Source organism: Ursus arctos, unplaced genomic scaffold, assembly GCF_023065955.2.
Source record: "Ursus arctos isolate Adak ecotype North America unplaced genomic scaffold, UrsArc2.0 scaffold_9, whole genome shotgun sequence".
Lineage (NCBI taxonomy): Eukaryota > Metazoa > Chordata > Mammalia > Carnivora > Ursidae > Ursus > Ursus arctos.
Window position 1 is genome coordinate 77,027,817 of NW_026623111.1, and position 8,324 is coordinate 77,036,140.

The 8,324-nt window shown below is 42.4% G+C and overlaps 1 pseudogene; it reads right to left on the reverse strand.

The window, feature by feature from the left end:
• Nucleotides 1–3,303: 3,303 nt before the first annotated feature.
• LOC113263065 (DDB1- and CUL4-associated factor 5-like) lies at nucleotides 3,304–6,416 on the reverse strand (annotated as a pseudogene).
• Between the last annotated feature and the right edge of the window lie 1,908 nt (nucleotides 6,417–8,324).

Below are 8,324 nucleotides of genomic sequence, written 5' to 3' on the forward strand. Positions count from 1 at the left end.
CTCCCTTCTCTCTTCCATCTGGCATCTCCTTCCACACTGAAACAAAAACTGTATCAGAACCAAACGAAACCACATACCACCAAAGTTTAGTACCTTCGAAACATTGTAGCATTCTGGCCAGGCAATTAAACTAGCTGCCACTTGTCTAGGAAACATGAATCGGAAACACTCCCACACAGCTAGAAGAATTTTTTTTTTAAAGATTTTATTTATTTGTCAGAGAGAGAGAGAGAGAGAGATCGCATAAGGGGGGGAGGGGCAAAGGGAGAGGGAGAAGCAGGCTCCCCACTGAGCAAGGAGCCTGATGGGGCACTTGATCCCAGGACCCTGAGATCATGACATGAGCCGAAGGCAGACGTTTAATTGACTGAGACAGTCAGGTGTCCCTAGAAGCCTTTTTTTTTAAATCAGGCAAACATACATGATTATGATATTTATGTAGTACTGTTAAAAATCCACCTGCTTATTGGCTTAACAGACTGCTCAGTTTTCCGTAATAACAACATAATAACATTTATAAAATTTTTTAAAAATGCATGTTAATATAGAGAGGAACTGAGTTCCCACTAAAGAATTCGGATTTGGAATCAATGTGGTCCTTTCGTCTTTTTTTTTTTTTTTTAATAAAATGAACCCAAACCTGAAATGATGTAATATTGACTCAAGATAGTCTGTTACATCTGGAAGAGAATATGGGGAATTCATTGGAAACACTGGGTTGTCCAATTAGATAGGGCAGCGATGTATAGGAAGGAGTCAAATATAAGCAGTCATAGGGTGTTGCTGTAATTTACCAACAGAGAGAGTACAGTGGGAGAGCAGATCAGGGAGGAAGGTACTAGGTTTAGTTGTGGCCATGTTGAGCCTGAGATGTCTGAGGGAGATCTAAGACAGTGAAGACAGTAGGCGGGTGTATATGTGAGTCTAGAATTCATAGGGTAGGAAAAGTACAATTAGTTGTTTCTGACCCATGACTATAAAGAAGACAAAAACAAAAACACAGAGACACAAGCAAAACTGAGGAGAAAGCAAAACACAAGTTTAAAGAGCCAGAAAGGAAGTCTGGAGAAATGTCACATGAAGACACAGGTACAGAGGGTACAGAAGCTAAAAACACTGAGGCAGAGATGTCTACGCCAGGAAGTCAGGAGGTCAAGAAGGAGTGCGAATGCCTAGAACACATTCTGTTATTCCTTGCCTACTTGTCTGTGCTAGTCAGGGCACAGTGAGAGAATGATCTGACAGGATTTAAAGGACCAGTAATCAAAAGGACAGACAAATTCAGGAGATTCCACATTGAGTATGCCTCATTTCTAAGATCTTTGGGTATATAAAGAAATAGAAATTAACATGTGAGTAAAAAATACCTTACTATAATAGTGGATCTTATTAGAACCACTGTATATAGAATAAGCTATGACTGTGGGAGCTATCAGCTTTTAAAATACATGTTTTCATTTTATGAAATAACAGTAAGATTTGAGACAATTATTTTGCAATTTGGATTCAAGTCTTCTCTCTCAGGAGATATAGAAAAACAATAAAATAAAATATAGAGGCAAAGAGATTAGGAAAATATTGTGGATGAATTCTCTTAATGAGAGCTCTGTGATTTTAAAACACAGCTGATTGAAATCTGAGGCACCCTTGCTTTGCTGATTTGCGCTGTTTTGTCAAGTTTTTCACTAACTATCCTCTGTGATTTATAACGTGGAAAACTGTTTTTCGTTATTTTGCAAAGGAGAATTTTGTATGTTACATATCTTTCCTTTAATATAGTATTTTTCAGTATACATTTTGAAACATATAATTCTTAATACACTTGATTTATAGTATAAAATGCATCTTTATAAAATTGTTATATACTACTTTATCATATAGAATATGTTGATTATCTTTAGTCTCTTTATCTGAGTCAATGTCTCCTGACTATAGTCTCTAGTCGGAATAAGGGGTAACAGTAACATTCATAATATTAAAATAATACAGTATTCCTGTTATTTCAATGTTTCACAAACGTTCTTCAGATGATACAAGTCATTGGAATGATTCCTTGTATGGCATATGTTTCACCCACACGAAGCTACTAAAATACTGCTATGAAGATCCATAGAGATTCTCGGAAGGCACCTCAGGGATGACCTTGAATGTGGGCTTTAGAGAGAAATGGAATGGAGCATAGGATAGCCACTGAACCTTCCCCCACAACACCTGTAATTGTTTCTTTTTATCATACTTGGCTTATTAAAAGAAATTAATTTACAACCGTGTTTTACTGTTGGGAAGAAAATGGAAAACTAATATTCTAAGAAGAGGTTCCGATCAGTTAAGGTTTAATATTGTACAAACAATGCCACTTAAATTTGAAGAAAACATTTTCTGAGTGTTTATTGACTTATCTGTTCTTTCATCCGTTTCACATATAATGCAAAACCTTTTATAAGGCAAGCACATCTACATGGTAAATAACAGGATTTCTTTCTTCCTTTTGAACTCTCAAATTAGATATGCAAAAAATATACATCATCCAAAATTTCACAATGGCTGGTTTGAGAATTTTTATGTGTATAGTGAATGGATATAGTACTTTACAAAACTCAAGTTATTTGGAATACAATTGAAGTTACTTAATTTGATAAACTGCACAACACAGGATAATGTATATTTAAGAACACTTAGAACACTATGTTACTGAATTTTGAAATGGTTGAATCTGTTTATGTTTAGACTATGTCTAATAAGATCAGAAGGGAGAAATATCTGCTTATGGAATAATATGAACCGAAAGATTAATAGACATTGGTTGGCTCTTAAGATAGAATTGCAGATTTTATACTTTCGTGAGGGTATTCCCTTTTAAGAATGTACGTTTCTATTTGATGAAAGTAGATTTAATAAAAGGAAAATGTAGTTCATTAATTGCCACCCCTGAAACTCATTCACACACAATGAACTAGCAAACAATGAACTAGAGAAAGTTGTCTAAAATTTGAAACATGGTAGACATTAGTGGGATGGGTTAGTAAAGCAGTTACCCACACAAACATTTCTTTTTTGTATATAAAAGATTAAAAAATTCCAATTTAATAAATTTTGGAAAAGCAAATGTAAAATGACTTGGGTTTATAAAACCAGAATTTACAATTATCTGTGAATAGTCAAAGACAAATCATAGAACCATTTTGATTACAAATCCAAAGGAATTCTAATGGTTACAGAATCACCTGCCCCCCCACCACCGTGAGAGTACAGTTGTTCAATTGTAAGCATCCCCACTGCTACCCACACTCCTTCATCTCCTCCTAAGACAGTGTTTTCACACCCAAGTAACATCACACATACCAGGCACATCTTTCCTTTCACAAAGCTTAGCCAGACAATGTCTCCTTTTGGCTTAGATCAACAACCTTCCTTTCATAAATAACTCCTCTTCCCCCATTGCCTAAACTCATCCAAGTCTTCATCCTCCACAGGGTCCCAGCCCCTGTAGGACAGGTCCTCCTCTTAAAGGAATGCTGGATCGCAGCGGCCAGACCGGTCACACATTTAGTCCTTTTCCTCATTTCTTGCCACAATTTTGCGTTTTCATGACATCTGTGATGATGATGAAATATCTGATCATTCCTAAGTCTTCCTGTCCTGTGCAACCCTTCATTCATAACCAAGTGATTATAACGACCACTGTGATGCTGAAAATCTCTTGGTCTTTCCCCCTCTCAGTGAAATGGAGCTCTTCTGGGAGCCAGGACTTTTAAGCCAGAGACTCCTCTCTGCCTCCTAACACACCAGCTCAACGGGGCTCTGTTACTTGGAGATGCCCACGGCTCTGCAAGATCTAGCCAGGACACCACAGCCTCTGCTCCTTGCAAGCCTGTGGGAAGAAGCCAGTTCCTTCAATTCTGACCAATCATTTCGGGTTGAATTAAATGAATACAGTTCTACACTCTGCTCTTCACAACACCTCATTAACAGGCCTGGAACATCTGCTTAATCAGTCTGAGCACAAAGCTCTTGAGAGCTGTATTTCCCCTCCTCTCATCGCACGGGGCCACGGAACCTGCTGGCCTTGAGAGAGCCTCTTAGGAACTAGCACCTAACTGGTTAAAGTGTGACCCTCAACTAGTCATATTTTACGGCCTCCATACGGAGTGTGGTGCAGCACTGCTCAACTTGCCATGGCTGGAATTCGTCAGGGATCGGTGTTCCCTGCAATCTGCTCTTAAGTGCTAACCTCTCATTAGCATTACAAACGCTTCCCTTTTAGTCTGTCCACATTAAATGCTCAATGAAAAAGTGCTATTGAGAGAAAACATGGCAGATTTCTCTAAGAAAGCAACCATGATTTCTTTTCCAGCATGTTTCCACTCTCCCCTTCCCTCTTTCCGCATAAATTCATGACTCACTGGCAGCACAGCCCGATCCAGCAGGCAGTCACCGTGAGGACCAGAACACCTACGGCATGTAAACAAGGTGAGATGCCAAAAGACACAGATCCATAGATCCTTTCTCATGGAGAACAGAAAGAAAAGCCTCGGAGACAATGAGCTCACACAAGCCATGCCAGTGAACACACCCAAGACCAAGTCAAATATCTCAACAAGGATTTACTTTAACAAACACACAGGTACGCAATGCTCGAGTCCTACTAGAAAGGAGACGCTTGGATTTTTTCCCTTTCCCTTACACAGCACGAGCCAAGGACCAGCTACACATTCAGACCCATTACTGAAGAGAAGGGAGCAGCATCAGACACAAAATTTCAGGCCCTGGTTTTATGTGCCTTTAATACTTTTTCTCCTTTCCCTTGTGTTCACTAAACAGGATTTAAAAAGTTTTTTGTAAAGCTACTTTTCATAGCTTTTTGTTTTCCCTTTGTATTTATCATGTTTTTAATTTCTTCTCTGAGGAGGAATGCTCTGAATCTGTATCTTCCTATTCGATTTGGTGCCTTCTGAGGCCACTATGGCCGTGAACTGCCCTGATGCTGTCGGTGTCTGGGGGGGTCAGCGGGGTCCTCTTTCATTCCAGCACTGGGGGGGCTCACAGATCATTTCAGACCCACAACAATCTTTGTATAGGAGTATCCCTGTCAAGGACAAGTTATCACAGTCAGTGTCTGAATGTCCTGGGGAAGAACTGGCCACTGCCTCCAGCTCTCCAAGGTTCTGCTTATTGTTGCGGGGATGAGGGGGGCGGGGGTGTAAGCATCCATTGTTGTGGCTGGCACAGGTGGTTTCGAGCCTCCTCTCCTCACTGTCATCACACTGGGTCCTGGGACAGCTGAGAGTGGAGTCTTGGGGACAGGAGGAGGGGCAGCTCCCCAGGCCTGCTGCTTAGGGCCTCCCTCAGGGCCTTCCCATCGAGCTTCTTGGTTTCAAAGGAGTCCTACAGAGCCACCATTGTTAGTGTCCTGTGAGGGGTCCTCTGGTGCCTCTGCCCAAGGGTGGCCACTATGTTCCTGGCCGTGCCCTTGCTGGGACTTCTAGCATCCTTGCTGCGACCTTCAGGGGGTAGGGCCTGGTTCCTCCGGTCTACCCTCGTGCGGAAACAGGCTTCCTTTCTGGAAGAGGGGCTGGGTCGTCCTTGTGGCTGGTTCCGCTCTCCCTTCATCTGCCTCCCCAGGCACCAGGGAGTGCTCTCCATCTTTGTTATTTGAGGAAGAGATAGAGGAGTAGTGGAGCCACTTGTAAGCTTTATAATCTTTCATTCGACAGGAACGAAATACAGGTGTCGGAAGTTGGCAAGGCCCGGCTGGGCTGCATCTCCAGCGTGGAAGTGCTCAGCTCGGGAGAGGGGAGAGGGGGAGCGGTCCTCCACTTTGATCTGGGGGTAATCATCGTTGCCTTCTCGGGTGCACGTGTTGGCGCCTTGCCGGCAGGGGGGCGAGGGGGAGGGTTGGGCCCCTCTTCTCCGGGTGTCCTCTGCAGGGTAGGGCCGCCTGGCTGCTCCGCACTCCTTCAGCTCCTCCTCCTCCTCCGAGCTGCGGGAGCTGTGGGACTCCTCTTCAGGGCCCGGGAAGAGACGTGTGTCCAGGAGGCGTTTGTCCTGTAACGCAGCAGAGCAGACAGGCTGCGGGCGAGAGGCTGCGTCGTCACACGTGCGTGGCGGTCGGTGAAGGTGACGCCACTGAGTTGGCGGAGGTGACCCGTAGGGGCCCCAGGTGGAAGGCCCTGTCGGCATTCTCGTCCACCCTGGGTGGAGGGGGAGTGGGGCAGCGAGGCTGAGGACTCGGCCGGGTACCCCGAGTGCTCGCTGACCCGCACGTGGGGCTGGAGGATCGTGCTGTCGCGGGGGTCGCTGCGGGAGTCAGAGCTCCAGCCCTCCCTCTCGGGGCGCAGCAGGGAGTCAGGAAAGGCCCCCATCCAGGGGTGGTCCTGCACAGTCTGGTTGGCGTCGTTCTGTGACAGGTCCACATATTAAAAAAAAAAAAATTTTTTTTCTTTTTCATCGAGATATAATTGGTATATAAAATTATATTAGCTCTTTTTCTTACCCAACAGTGGAACACAGGAAAGTGGTGGTGGAAGTTGGAGTGGAGAGTGGCCACCTGGTAGCGAGGGAGGGGCATTTTACCACCCATGTGTTCAGAATTGCTAGCTCATTGTGATAATAAAAAGCCAACTGGCTTTTAGTGGTTTGATTATTGTTTTTTTAAATTTCTACAATATACATCCTTATTGCTTGCATGTAGGACAAACTGTTCCTGCGCCCCACAGCTTGGCACACAAGGAGCATGGAAGACAGCCTAGCCAGGGCACCAGAAACCGTTCTTTTAGAGAAAAACCCCTCAATTATAGTCATTACATTCCTCTTTATTTTATCAAATTTGTAATTAAATTATAAAGTAATAAATGCCCATTGATATAAATGAAACAGTTGTATTTTTAATAGTTAATAAGCCACTGAGCCTTCCCTTAGCTGGAAACAAATAATAACTCTTTCTTATGGATCCAGCTGTACTTTTTCTCTGCTCAAATAACTAAACACATTTGTCTCATGTAAATATATGGCCTTATATAATATGCAGAAATCTTTAACTTCCTTGTTTATCTAATAATCTATTACAGTATCGCTACAAGTCAATTCATATAGCATTAATTCACTCTCTCAATGACTCATGAATTCTGTTAGCATATTCTTAGTACAGACATACTCTCATTTATTCAGACACTAATGAGGAACAAGATGTGAAGGTTGTTTTGAGTGTGCTGCCTTCAAAAATATTGAATAACCATCTTTAGAAATAAATCCTTACATCTAATTTAGGTTTTTTAGGCTATTACCTAAAACATAGATTTTTGGGGGCAAATAAATAGTTTCCAAAAATGTTAGCACTGGATGCCTTTATTCTTTCTAACTTGTGCCAAACATTGATGAAAATAGAAGCCTATTGTTTTGACTTACATTTCTCTAAGGGATTTAAATTTCTTAGTATGTTTATTGGTCATTTGCTGTCCTTTTATCATGAATCACGTATTTATTTATTTTGCCTTTTTATACTATGTTTTTTAAAGAACCTTCTTTTTGGCCTACTGGGCATATTCACCTTTTAACTACAGCATATTAAAATGTACAATGAAAAGTTTAATTATAATATGATGCACATATAATATGTATGGGTATGTGTGTATGGGTCTTGCATGAATGTTCTTTTATTTGTTTTTTATTATTTTTTAAAGATTTATTTACTTATTTGAGAAGGAGAGAGAGACAGAGAGAGCACACAGGGGGAGAGGGAGACAAGCAGACTCCCTGACGAGAGGGGAGCTGGACGTAGGGCTCCAACCCAGGACGCTGAGATCATGACCTGAGCCAAAATCAAGAGTTTAACCAACTCTTAGCTTAACCAACTGAGCCACCCAGGTGCCCCATGAGTCTTCTTTTAACTACTCATCCAAATTCATCTTCTGTCACACTCCCCTCCTGTTCACAAACAGTCTTCACTTTTTTGCTCTTCCCAAACATACCATGAACACTCTGGCCTTGGGGCATTTGCACTTGTCCATCCTTTTGAATAGAAGATGTTTCCAACAGATTGCCACCTGCAATGCTCCCTTACTACTCAGCTGCCACTCCTGAAAGGTCCTCTTCACGGGGACTATTCTTCACCATCTGTTTATTTTTTTACTTTTTTAAAGATTTTTTATGTATTTATTTGACAGAGAGAGAGAGACAGCCAGCGAGAGAGGGAACACAAGCAGGGGGAGTGGGAGAGGAAGAAGCAGGCTTCCTGGCGGAGGAGCCTGACATGGGGCTCGATCCCAGAACACTGGGATCACGCCCTGAGCCGAAGGCAGACGCTTAACGACTGAGCCACCCAGGCG